General features: G+C 40.8%; 1 pseudogene; it reads right to left on the bottom strand.

The window, feature by feature from the left end:
- Positions 1-1,524: 1,524 nt before the first annotated feature.
- LOC117702608 (large ribosomal subunit protein uL5-like) lies at positions 1,525-2,646 on the bottom strand (annotated as a pseudogene).
- Between the last annotated feature and the right edge of the window lie 10,580 nt (positions 2,647-13,226).

Genomic DNA, 13,226 nt, shown 5'->3' on the forward strand with positions numbered 1-13,226 from the left:
TGGGAGCTTGGAAGATAAGCATGTTGAGAACAATATAGAGAATGGAGGCCTGGCTTGTGAAGTTTCAGAGGAAAGTGTGAGAATTTTCTAAAGACTCTCCCAGGGCTATTGAATATTTTAAGAATTTGTGAGTCTAGTTAGCTGAAGCTGAAGAAACATCAGTTGTGATTAACAAGAGACCACAGACAACAAAGTAAAACCTTTGATTTACTGGGACAATTGATACTGGTGCTGAGAAATTAGAGGGTGGTTAAGAAGAGCCCAGCATCACTAAGGTAAAATCCTCTGGGAAATTTTTCCTGAGAGTTAGCACACAGAAGCTGTGTCCTAGCGGTGGCCTAGGTTATATCTTGTCCTAGCAGCCAGACTTGGTACTGTGTAAGAGTCTCCCAGGTGGTGCTGGTTTTGAAGGCATTGAAGTGGGTTGTGGAGAGCAGCTGAGGCTTGGCACTGTGAGAGGCCAGGAAAGGCTATTGGTGAAGGGGCAGCCTCAGGAGCAGTTGAAACTCCAGGATTGAGGAGGAGTTGAGGCTTGGCACGGTGAAGAGAGTCCAGGAGAGGCTTTGGTGCTGGGGAAGCTCAGCTGTAGCAAGAGGTGTCAGCATTTTGGAGACGTCAGAACCCTAGGATGACCACCAAGAATAGAATCTGTAGTGGAATGGAGCCAATTGGCATTTAGAAGACAAGTTGTGTATGTTGTAGAAGGCAGAGCTAGGGAAGTGACCCAAGCTCTTTGGGGGGACTGGGTGAATCCCAAATATTGAACATTGAATTATTTATAGTGTAGGAATTTGGTTTTGCTTTGTTTAGATAGTAAGTGTGCCCCAATCTTAAAAGTAAGGAAGAATTTTGTAGCAGTGTATTTCCCCCACTACATTAAACTTGGTATTTTGGGAGGAGCTAAGGTGGGAGGATTAAGGAGAGGAAGAGGAGAAGGAAGGGGAGGAGCTAGGAAAGCAGAGGAGTGGCAGAATGAAGGAGCCATGGAGAACCACGAGTGGATCCATGATGGTCTTGAGTAATGATTTATATTAAAGGTTAGATATTGGGAAACACCTTCAATTGTATGAGCATCTTGTTAATTGAAGATTACCAAACATATAAAGCCATTGGATAATCTTTAAGCATTAGAGTCTCATTTCTACCAGGTACCATGTACATGGTGGGATGGTCTGGGCTTAGCCAAGCATTGTGGAGACAGCGTGGGAGATGGCTCTGTTGGTGTCTCGTGGGTGGCAGGGCTGTGCTTCTGGCCCACCTGAGCCGAGCAGCAGCATGGCCTCAGGCCTTGCCTAGTCAGGAAGTCAGGAACATGGTGGGCACTGTAACTACAAGCCAGATTGGATGCAGCAGATTTGAATAATAACTTTAACAGAATTTAGCTTTTTTTTTTCGTAGGAACCCACAGTTGAGAGACTTCAGTTTTAAAAGAGATTTTTGGATTAAAAAAAAAAAAGTCTTTGGATTTTGACAAGAATTGATTTTTTTTTTCTGAGAAAATTTTACTGGCCTTTTGGGTAGAATTTATTTGCCAGGAAGGATGAGCCCATCATATTTCTGCTGGAACCAGTACATGGCCTCCTCTTTGCTGATTCTGTTTGGCCCCAAATGCAGCCTGTCTTCACTTCTTGTCTGCGATGTTGAAACCTGGCCTACCCAGCATCACACAGAAGTCCAGGCCATAGATGCCAATGCTTGGGTCATATTTGATGCCCCGGTCAATGTGTTCTTGAATCCCAAAACCAAAGTTTCCAGTATCTGAGTAGTTATTTTTCTGTAATTCATACTCCTGCACCTGCAGACCTTTTGTAGAGTGAAAAATTATAAAGGCCATTTTATGAAATATGTGTAGATTTTTCGCCTTACAGAACTCGGAACTGAAAATAAGATTTCAGGCCTTCACATTCCAGGTGAAGGACACTTGTTGGATTACATTCCTCAAGCCTCGCCCAAGGCAAGAAGACATTCCTGATTACAGATAAAGATGCTACCACCTAGGTGGGGCTATAGCCCTGCAGCCGGAAAAAGTAAAGATAGCAATCTGAAATGGCAGGATAGGGCACAATGGCATGGTAAAAACCACATTTTTGAGAAGAATGCAGGGCGATTTCCACATGACACTAATCATTTAGAGTGAGTACCTCTGAATTGTTCCACTGTTTTCATGTTTTGTATCTTTGACAACCCCTCACCCCCTTCCCACTCCCCTGGTTTGTGGTTTTTCCCTTTAAAACCCTCCAAGGACTGGCCGTGGGGGTCAGACCTTGACTCCAGCATGAGTACCTGGTCAGCCCGCTGGCTGCCAGCTCTTTCCCTAATAAACCTCTGCTGATTGCATCCAGGTATGGTTTCTTGTGATCTTTGGGTGGCTGCAATGTCCTGAGGCTTGAGGAAGGGTCTCCAGAGTTTGGGGGTCTTCACTTTCTCCAGAATTTCTTCTGCCTTGGCTCCATGAACTGTGCAGCGAGCAGCAATCTTTTCATGTCTTAGAATGTCAAAGGACCTGACAGCATATCTAGTTTTGGAAAATAAGGGTCTGGCCTGTGAGCTGCTCCAACACCTTGGCTGCCCCATTAGTCTGTCTCTGCTCTCCCACACACAGATATTGAGACAGAGCTTGCAGATGCAAAGTTCTCGCATGGGGTTCTCCTTTCACTTGATCTTGCACCACGATGGAGAACAGGAACTGGAACTGAACTTTTTAAAGTGTTTGAACTGCTAAAGACTGTGGTACTTCTAAGTTTGTAATATGTTTTACATTTGTGATGTTTATTAATCTGAGATCTTAGATAAACCCTCCCCCAAAAGGAAAATTGTATTTCTTAGGAGTGGGTAAAATCCTTTCTTCTATTACTCTGTCACACCCTAACCATATGCAGTATGTATTGCACATATCTGTGCATGGAGACTAAGTAAAATAAGTCTATTAAAAAAATAAAACTATGCCCTCTGAAGTGTCGTTTGTTTTCAAGATAGGGTCTCTCTGTGTAGCCCTGCCTGTCCTAGTGTTCACTCTGTAAACCAGGTTGGCTTCAAATTCAAGATTTGCCTGCCTTCTACCTCCTGAGTGCTGGGATTAAAGGCATCTCCCACCATTATTTGCCTTGACTTGTCTTAAGTTTAGTAGGATTGTAATTCTTTAAATAGTTGTTGTTGGTATCAAGGGCTGCTTAATGTTTTGGTTTCTTAGAAGATTTTTAATAAACCACAATGAGATTTTACCTTGCACTCATTAGAATGTTACTAAGAAAATAAAACCAGAAAGACCCATATACCAAATGACAAGAGCTAGCTAGCAAGGCTATGGAGAAAAGGGAATCTTTTCATACTATTGGTAGGAAAATGAAACACTGTATCCACTATAGAAATGGTAAGGCTATTCCTCAAAAAAAAAAAAAAAGTTTAAATAGAATTGCATGATCCAGCAATTCTGATTGTGGCTTATGTATCCAAGAGATCCAAAAGCAGGATCATAAAAAAATATTTGTAGGGCTGGAGGGATGGCTCAGTGGTTAAGAGTACTGACTGCTCTTCCGGAGGTCCTGAATTCAATTCCCAGCAACCACATGGCGGTTCACAATCATCTGCAGTGGAACCTGATACCCTTTTCTGGTGTGTCTGAAGAGAGTTACAGTGTGATCACATATATTAAATAAAAAAATAAGTCTTTAAAAAAATATGGTTTTTTTTTTTTTTGGTTTTTTTGTTTTTTGTTTTTTTTTTTGTTTTTTGAGACAAGGTTTCTCTGTGTAGCCCTGACTGTCCTGGAACTCACTCTGTAGACCAGGCTGGCCTGGAACTCAAATCTGCCTGTCTCTGCCTCCCAAGTGCTGGGATTAAAGGCGTGCACCACCACTGCCCTGCAAAAAGAAATATTTGTATACCCAGGTTCATAGTGTTACTAACAGAGGTCAAGATGAGGAGGCAATCTAGCTGTTCATCACCAGACAAATAGACAAGCAAAAATGTAAGGGCATACAATGGAATATCACTGATTCCGTATTAAAAGGAAGGGGATTATGCTATATGCAACAACATGGATAAACCTCGAGGACAGTCTGCTGAACCAATCAGTTATAAAAAGACTGGAGAGATGGCTCAGCACTTAAAAGCACAGACTGCCCTTGAAGAACATCTGAATTTGGTTCTCAGCCCTCCTGTCAGGCGGCTCAGAACTATGCACAACTTCAGCTCCGTTGCATCTGATGCTGTCTTCTGGACAACACACATGCATACACACATGCACACACATGATGAATCTTCTGAAAATTGAAATTACATTTTTTCTTTAATTGTTGTTACATAATTGTGTGTGTTTCCTAAATGCATAAATACAACCTGCATGTTCTGTATAATGTCACTTGGACGTATGTTTTCAAGGCTGACCAGTTGTTGTGCTCTTTTCTAGGAAGACTAGTTTTTCCTGCGTTCAGCATTTCTTAGTTGCCTAGGCTTCTTTGTCTAGGGCTAAGGACTCATGAGACTTCCACATCCTCATTAGCATGTCTCTGGATGTCCTTGTTCAGGTCATGTTTAGGCAGTCATATTGCTGAGACTTCATGGGTATAGCTTCTGATATTTCTCAGAGACACAGTTCCTCTGTTTCTTACAATCTTTCTGACCCCTCACTGGTAATCATTTTTGAGCTTCCAGTGCAAGAGTTGTATGGTGGATGTATCAGTTGGGACAGGTTTCATAACTCTGCATGTTGACCAGTTGTGGTTTTCTGTAATAGTCTCTGTTGCAAAGATAAGGTCCCTTAATGAGGATGAGGACCACACTTACCTGTTGGTGTAAGACAAATATTTAGAATGTAGTTGGGGAATATGCTAGTTAGTAAGGTGGTTGTAGGTTCTTTAAGATCTATGACTTGACTACCTGGGTAGTTGGCTAAGTTTCTAGTAGAAGGCATGATTTCTGTCTTATTGAATGGGTCTTAAGTCTAATCAGCTGTAGGTCACAGCCAAGGCAGGAATGCCTCTATTGTACTTTTAGACACAGGTTCCAGAGACCTCCAAGCTGGATATGAGCTGATAGCCTTTTCCTGAAACTAGCTTTTGTGGTACCAAATTTGAGACAATATCTTGTGTATTATATGGATGCATCACTTGTCAATTAAAAAGCCTATGGCCTAGGCAGGGAAATAAAGGTGAGACAACCAAGAGGAGAAAGAATTCTGGGCTAGAGATAGGTAGGAAATTGGCCTTGGGAAGATGTAACAAGATGGACACATGGTACCTGAGTACCAGTGACCAACCACATGGCAGAATGTAGGTTAGAAATAAATGTATATTAATATTATTTTAAGTTATGATCTAGTCAGAGAAGAGCCTAGATATATGGCCAAGGTTTCTGTAAATATATTTGAGTCTGAGTTTTATTTCTGGGAGCACTGGGCTGGAAGGAAGAACCAAGCCTAACTTCTACAAAATTTTTTTCTACTAAAAAGTGCTCAACTTACAGCAATTAGAACCCAAGATTACAGCCTAAAAAGCCCCAAGTAAAAAAGCAAGGAAGAGTCAGGGTAGCCAGACTAGAAGTCTGGTCTCCTAAAAAATAAAAAAATAAAAACAGACAGACAAACAAACAAACAAAAACAGACCAACATCAAAGCTTCCCAGAACAGCCTAAGAGGAGCTGCTGGGAAGGATGGTCTGGTCAAGGAGCAGAAACCTCTAGAGAGATGGTAGGGAAGGTGGCTTTTTGAAGAAGCCCTTACTAAATTTAAAAGCAAAACACAGAAGTTGAAGTGTCTTCATAGGGTAGCTGAGGGGATGGAACCAAGCTCCTGGTTACACACATGCTGAGTGCAGCCATTATAGAGGCAGATGGCAAAACTCTGGAGACTTCCTGGAGACCACAGCTGTGGCTTTGGCATGGGAGGTCGGCCCATCCTGTCCTATGGAAGGAAGCTAATGCTCTGTGTCCATGGCAGAAATACAGCCCGAAGGTTGGCTGTTGCTAAAGGCTGGAACACTTCTCCATGTAAACAAAGGGACAGGGACATGGCTAGGTCCAGCACAGCATCTGAGCTACATAACAGGAAACAAGGGAGACAGAGATAGGCAGATCTCTGTAAATTCTAGACCCATCTAGTTTACACTATAAAGTTTGGGTGAGAGCCTCTGCTAATAGGTACAGCCACTTGCAAACAACAGTCTAAAATTCAAAATGTCACATTTTTTCCTTAAAATTACTATGTAGGTTTTTACTTAATAAGCAGAAATATTTTTAATAATTAAAAAGTAAATATATGTTGATCTTGAATTTATATAAAGAGAAAGGAGAATGTAAGTATATTTATCCACATAGATATTAATCTCCAAAGAAGAAAGAAAGAAATGGGAATTTATATAAGTATTTTCAAGAATACATAGATAATAAATCCAGGATTTTGGTCTCAATATTTGGGAGACAAACGCAGAGACAGATAGGTTCCTTGTGCTAGCCTAATCTACAGAGGAAATCTAAATCAGCCCAGGCTACACAGAGAAACCCTGTTAATAATAATAATAATAATAATAATAATAATAATAATTTTAAATTATCAAAATGAAGGTGGTTATAAGTTCTGTGGTTGTGATGGTATTACAAATCATCTATGAGAGAGGTCAAAACAGAGCAGACCTAAATAAAAGAGGGGCTGCTAAATCCGATCAGTCTATACTTTTAATGACTTCAAACTGCTGGACCAAGGACATGCTGTGTTGGGAGAAAGGCTCTAGGTTTGTACTAACAGGAAAAAAAGGGGTTGGACTCTTTCCAAAGTAATAAGGTTCAGATTTGGTAGAGGGAGAACCCCTGAAGATCTCAGCTGCAGACAGAAGAAAATCCAAAGGACTAAATGCACTGGTAATGTATATCTAATCCCTTTATTGAAACAACTCTCAAACTGGGGTGCATATATATGTCTCCAGCCGGAGCTTCAGCTTACATGGCCAGTAAATCTTACTGGCTACAGAATTCTCATGACTTATTACACACCGCCTTCCATTCAGATGGCATGAAAGAAGATTTATACTGCAGTTTAGTTATATGCTCAGACTAACTTGTGAAGAAAGACAGTTGTCTTTCACCTGCTCAAAAAAAAAAAATCATCCTTGATTGATCTGTGCACCCTGCACATTCCATACAAATGTCATCACAGAACTGTGTATTGCCTATAAGGTTTGTGTATTACAGAATGGAAGACCAAGAGGGCAGCCCTAACAGGATTCAATGTTGGAGATGCTGGGACCTGCTGTTCCAGCTCCCTGATGGAGCCTGCCTCAAACTGACGCTGTTTCCAGAGACTTCCTTCCAGAACAGCTTCAGAAAGGACCACTATTCCCTGAAACCTCAGTTCATCCAGCCTCAGATTGTTCCACTCGGACTTCAGTTAAGTCCTGAACTTTATCAGCACATAGAGACTAGACAACAGATGATGCCAGATTTCTTTTGACTTAACCATTTTTCCAATACCCTTTTGGGCCCCCAAACAGGAATTCTTTGCCCTAATTCAGCAATTATAAGACAACTGTCACCCCAGTCCCTTAAGTCGGAGTGGATGGTTTTAGCCATTTTATAAACTATACATATGTTGTCAATCCTTTTTGTTGTTGTTTTTTGTTTTTTTTTTTGTTTTGATTCTTCAGCTGAAAGCAAGATTTATTGTACACGAGTTACACTTGGCAACAAAAGAGAACAAAACTAGTCCAGAATGCCAAAGGTTCAGGGCAGAGGGCTAGTGGGACTGTTATGGTTGTAAGAAAGGCAGTCATTTTCCCAGGCGACCTCGGCGAGGTGACGGCGAGGTGACGTTCCAGGTCTACTGAGACTTATTACCCACAAAAGCTACAGTCTAACAACTTGTTTCGGTGTCCTGGCCTTCAGCATCCCTTACTTCTGTTCCTGCAGGCTTCGTGGGTGCACAAGCTGGTTTACTTGGACCTCTGTCTCATCTTCTCTTGTGCTTCAGCCTGCCTACGCATTCTCTTCTTCCTCCACTTTGCTCTCGTGGCGCAGGAGTTTCAAGGAAGATGACGCTAAGACTGAGAGCATATGTAGTCATTTTTAAGGGATGATTTATAAGTAATTATGGTCTTAGATGGGGAGGAAACAAAATAGACTCAAGGATTTTTACCTCTCCTCTTCTCTATCCTTTCTTTCTTAGATAAAGGATAGGGGTTGAAAAGAAAAAGGGGATATAGAAATATTATAAGAAATTAGACAAATGTGGGTTATTGAATCTACTCTTAAACAAAACATGATATAGCTATAATCTTACATTGGTATAGCTATAATCTTATATAGCTATAATATTACATTATATAGCTATAATCTTACATAGGTATAATCTTACATTGGTAGAGATCTTTATTTTGATGCAGAGTTGAAGTTATATTTTCTTACATTGATACAAAATTTTATATATTGATACAGGTTTAAGGTTTTCATTGGTATAAATTTTTGCATATTGATTAAAAAATTTAAGATTAATTTTGTTACAACATGATGTATGTGTGGTTCAGCTCTTGTATAGGTATCATGCCTATGAAACCCAGTTTAAAATAACAAGGTTTAGTCCCCAGCTTTTCAATGGCTACTATTACAAACTGTTTAAAATATTAAGTAATGCAAGTTAATAGTCAGATAGTCAAACTTACAGTCATATTAGACACGAATTTAGTTAACTACAAAAAAGGTTTTCAAGGTTATTCAGGTAGTAAATAGCTAAAACTAAACAATGTTTGACAATGCAGATATACTATTAATAGCTGATCTTCAAAAACCTCAGAGATCCGCAGAAAATGGCATTTAAAATCATTATTTAAAGTTCTTTTGTCTATGCTACAGGTCAGCTCCTGGCAGCACCCATTCCATTTCAAAGATGCTGAGCATCAGTGACCTCCATGTGGCGTTGCTTCAGTTGTCACAAGCTAGCCACTGGGCAGAGAAAAAGCCCACGCTTCAACTGCAGATAATTTGTCCAGAAAGGACAAATGGACGCAGGGAAGTCGACTGCTAAGATCTGCCAAGATAAGGTAAGCAAGCCCTTCGTAATTCCTGCTTCTCAAAAGGTCTGTCACATATTGTGGGCCAGAAGGCTGAAGGTAGATGCTCCAATGTTATAGAGACAATTGGAACTGTCCAGGTGATCAGCTGTCTGTCATTTCTATAATCTTCAGAAGCTGTGTCCCAGCCCTTCCTGCATACTTGGGTAATATTTATTTCCTTCTCAGGTCTCTGATGGGATTGAAGACTAGCTAGTGATAGTCTTACTATAAGCTTGAGTTGTTTAAGATTTAAGAAAATGAGCTTGGTCGAAAAAAATGTTTATAAGATGATAAGATGTGTTAGGACAGAAAATGATTTAGATGCAGATCTTTAAACATACCAAAATAGGATAAATAATAAAATATTTTCTAAAGTTGACAAATACTATGGACTGGACATTGTAAATGTATATCATACCTAATAGTTTTCATAATTGTTATAAGTGTATTCAGTTTATATTTGAAGGAAAAGGAGCCTTTCATTGGTCTAAAAGGGGAACTGTAGAGAGAACATGTTATGTATCATATGGATGCAGCATTTGCCAATTAAAGAGACTATGGCTTAGGCAGGAAATAGAGATGGGACATCCAGGAGAAGAAAGAATTTTGAGACAGAGAGAGGCAGGAGACTGGCCCAGATAAGATGTAACAAGATGGACACATGGTACCTGAGCACAGGTAACCAGCCACATGGTGGAAGGGACCTTGAAAATAAATGGGTTACCCTAAGCTATGATTCTAGTCAGAGAAGAGCCTTGCTGTATGGACAAGGTATTTGTAAATATGTTTTGAGTTATAAATATGTTTTGAGTCTGAGTCTTATTCCTGGGAGCATGGGGCTGAGGAGAAGAACCAGGACTTAACTTCTTCAAGGTGCTCTTAAACGTTTAGATGAGCTACCCAGAGTAATAAAACTCATATTGCTTACCAAGGCTGATAGGATAGGAATAGTGCTGGTTAACATGCATAGAATTTTAGTTTGTAGGATGAATAGAGTTCTTGAATTTTGGGTAAAAAAAATACATTGCCAATGAACCAGAGTGAGCACTGAAGTTGGACAAAATGATATTGTATGTGTCTTGTACCACATTAAAAATTTATTTTTATCATTGTGTGTCCATGTGTATGTTGTGTGTGCATGTGTATAAATTCAGACGTGGATATGCCAGAGCAGCCATGTGCCATAAGATACCTTTCAGGAGCTGGCTGTCTCCTTCCATTCTTATGTAAGCTCTACAGATTGAACTTAGGTTGTTAGGCTTGTGTGGTAAGCACCTTTACAAGCTGAGCCACCTTGCCGACTCTTATCACACTTAAAAGGGCACAGAAGAAAAGCCCGGAGAGATGGCTGAGTGGTTAAGAGCATTTGCTTCTCTTAGAGAGGACCAGAGTTTGGTTCCTAGCACCCACATCAAGGGGCTTACAATTGCCTGTAACTCCAGCTCCTGGGAATCTGTCTGGCCTCTGTGGGTGTGCAACACATACATAACAGACTAATAAATAAATATATTTTTAAAAACTACACATAACAGGATGTCAGAAGACCAAGATTGCAGTTCTTGGTTGTCCCTTCTTTATTCAGTGTGTGTGCTGGCTAGTTTTATATCAGCTTGACACACAAACTAGACTTATCTGAAAGGAGGGAACCTCAATTGAGAAAGTGCTACCAAGAGATCCAGCTGTAAAACATTTTCTTCATTTGTGATTGATGCTGGAGGGCCCAGCCCATTGTGGGTGGTGCCATGCTTGGGCTGGTGGTATTGGGTTCTATAAGATAGCAGTCTGAGCAAACCAAGGGTAGCAAGCATAATACTTCCATGGCCTCTGCATCAGCTCCTACCTCCAATTTCTTGCCCTGTTGTAGTTCCTGTCCTGATTTCTTTTGATGACGAACAGCCATATGGATGAGTAAGCCAAATAAACTCTTTCCTCCCCAACTTGATTTTTGATCACGGAGTTTCATCACAGCAATGGAAACCCTAAGACTGTACCTATTGCTTCATTTTAAATCAGGATAATATGCCTGACGATTCTGGTTTTTATAAAGATTATATATAAAAAACAAAACAACTCTCATGACCATGTTTTGATTAGTAGTCTTCACAGCACGCCAACATTCCTCGTCTCACGACTCAGTCCAAGTTTCGAGTCTTATTTCATAATGCAATGTTCCTAGAACTGGCTCAGCCGAGGCTTATGACCACTTCAAAGGATCTGTACTCCACCCCCCCCCCCCCCCCCAACCTGGGCTATACACCTTATAATTTGGCTCCAGAGAAACAGCAAATAAACAACTTTTATGAAGACTTTTGATGATCTAAGATACTAATTATCAATGTAGTTTAGCATTAATTGAGGAAATAGAAATCCAGGATTCTCGTGTTAATATTCAAAGAGCTAGTCCCAAATTAGGGGGCTGAGAGAAGGAAGTAACACTGTTGTGCAGCAATGAGGTGTCAGGGCCCACAGCAGGCGTGCAGCCTGTGCAGTGTCATTCAGAAGCCTCCACTGTCTGTTCAGGTTGGTTCTCACTCTTTCTGAATCATCTTCATGGGGAGCAGAACTTAATCTTGGTGTGTCCTTGTTCTCAGTATTTTTAATTTCTTTAACAGGCATGAAGTCTTGGTGTTCTGACGGTCTGCACTCTGATTGTGTGTGAAAAGATCAATGTGCAGGCTGATCTTTGTTTATACTCCCAAACCACTAAAATAGCTGTAAATAGATATATTTTTAATATTTAGTTTTTAATTTGTATATTCATTTATTTTATTTTATGAGTATTTTGCCCACATATATGTCTGTGTACCATATGTGTGCCTGGTGCCTGTCAAGGGCATTAGATCCCCTGGAACTGAAGCTACAGATGGTCATGAACTATCATGTGAGTGTTGGGAATGGAACCAGGATCCTGTGCCAGAGCAGTGAGTGCTCTTAAACACTGAGCCATTTCTCTGGGTCTTTGAATAGTTTTAACATTACCAACCTACGAGGACAAAGAGAGTCAGAAAGAAGACAATAGCAGATGAAGAATATCAATGTAGTTTCTTGGAAGATAGAATGCCATAGTTGAGTCAAGAAAACCGAATTCTAAATGTTTGCAGAGTGGTGTAAAAAGACTATTTTAAGAGACAGGCAGGACTGTTGCATATCACTAAGATATTGAGAACTGGAGCCAGCAGATGCTACAGAAGCAGAAGTGTTGGGAGGCGTTGAAGAGGAGAATGGGGTGGCTGAAGATCTTTAAAGGAAGTTAAACTATTAATAGATTTCTTTCCCCTGGCAGAATCCTGAGCATCTGTTTATTTTCTGAAAAAAAAAAATTCAACTAGAGAAGCTCCAGATTCTGAAGCCACCAGGCCTGCTGGGGAAGTAATATTAGGAAGAACACAGAGACCATGAATTGTGCACATGTGGGTGCACGGGGGTCTGAGCTCAGATCCTCATGCTAACACGGAAGGGCTTCTCTCAGTGAGCCGTCTTCCAGGCCTAGAGTTTCACCACTAGAGGTGCTGGAGACTGAACCCAGGGCCTTGTTTGTTTGTTTGTTTTTTTGGTTTTTCAAGACAGGGTTTCTCTGTGTAGCCCTGGCTGTTCTGGAACTCACTCTGTAGACCAGGCTGGCCTCAAACTCAGAAATCCACCTGCCTCTGCCTCCCAAGTGCTGGAATTAAAGGCGTGCGCCACCACCGCCCGGCGAACCCAGGGCCTTGTGAATGCTAAGTAATAAGAGGAAAATATCAGAGAGTAAGTTTATAGCTAGATTAACAGGCTTTCTAGAAATAGGAAGAAGTGGTTGAAAGAAAATAAGCATTTGATTATCCAATGCCACAAACAGGGGAGAGAAAGAGTGAAGGGCGTGTTTCTCTACAATGGCAGAGACCGCAGAGGGCCTGGGATAACGGATAACGGATAACGAAGAAAATTGAAAACACTGGTGTATCATCACAACATTTCTAGTGAGTACATTTTAAGAAAATAAAAATTAAAACTCATCTTGCTGATGGGAGGTAGGAAAGGAGGGAGGGGGGTCCTGTGTGTGTTACTTTTCCATGGCTCTAAGAAGGCACCATGAACAAGACAAATTGTAGAAGAAAGTTTAATTGGGGCTTACAGCTTCAGAGAGGGAGTCCATGATTGTCATGCCAGGGAGCATAGCAGCATGCAGGCAGCCATAGTTCTGGAGCAATGGCA

The sequence above is a fragment of the Arvicanthis niloticus genome, chromosome 2 (genome assembly GCF_011762505.2).
Source record: "Arvicanthis niloticus isolate mArvNil1 chromosome 2, mArvNil1.pat.X, whole genome shotgun sequence".
Lineage (NCBI taxonomy): Eukaryota > Metazoa > Chordata > Mammalia > Rodentia > Muridae > Arvicanthis > Arvicanthis niloticus.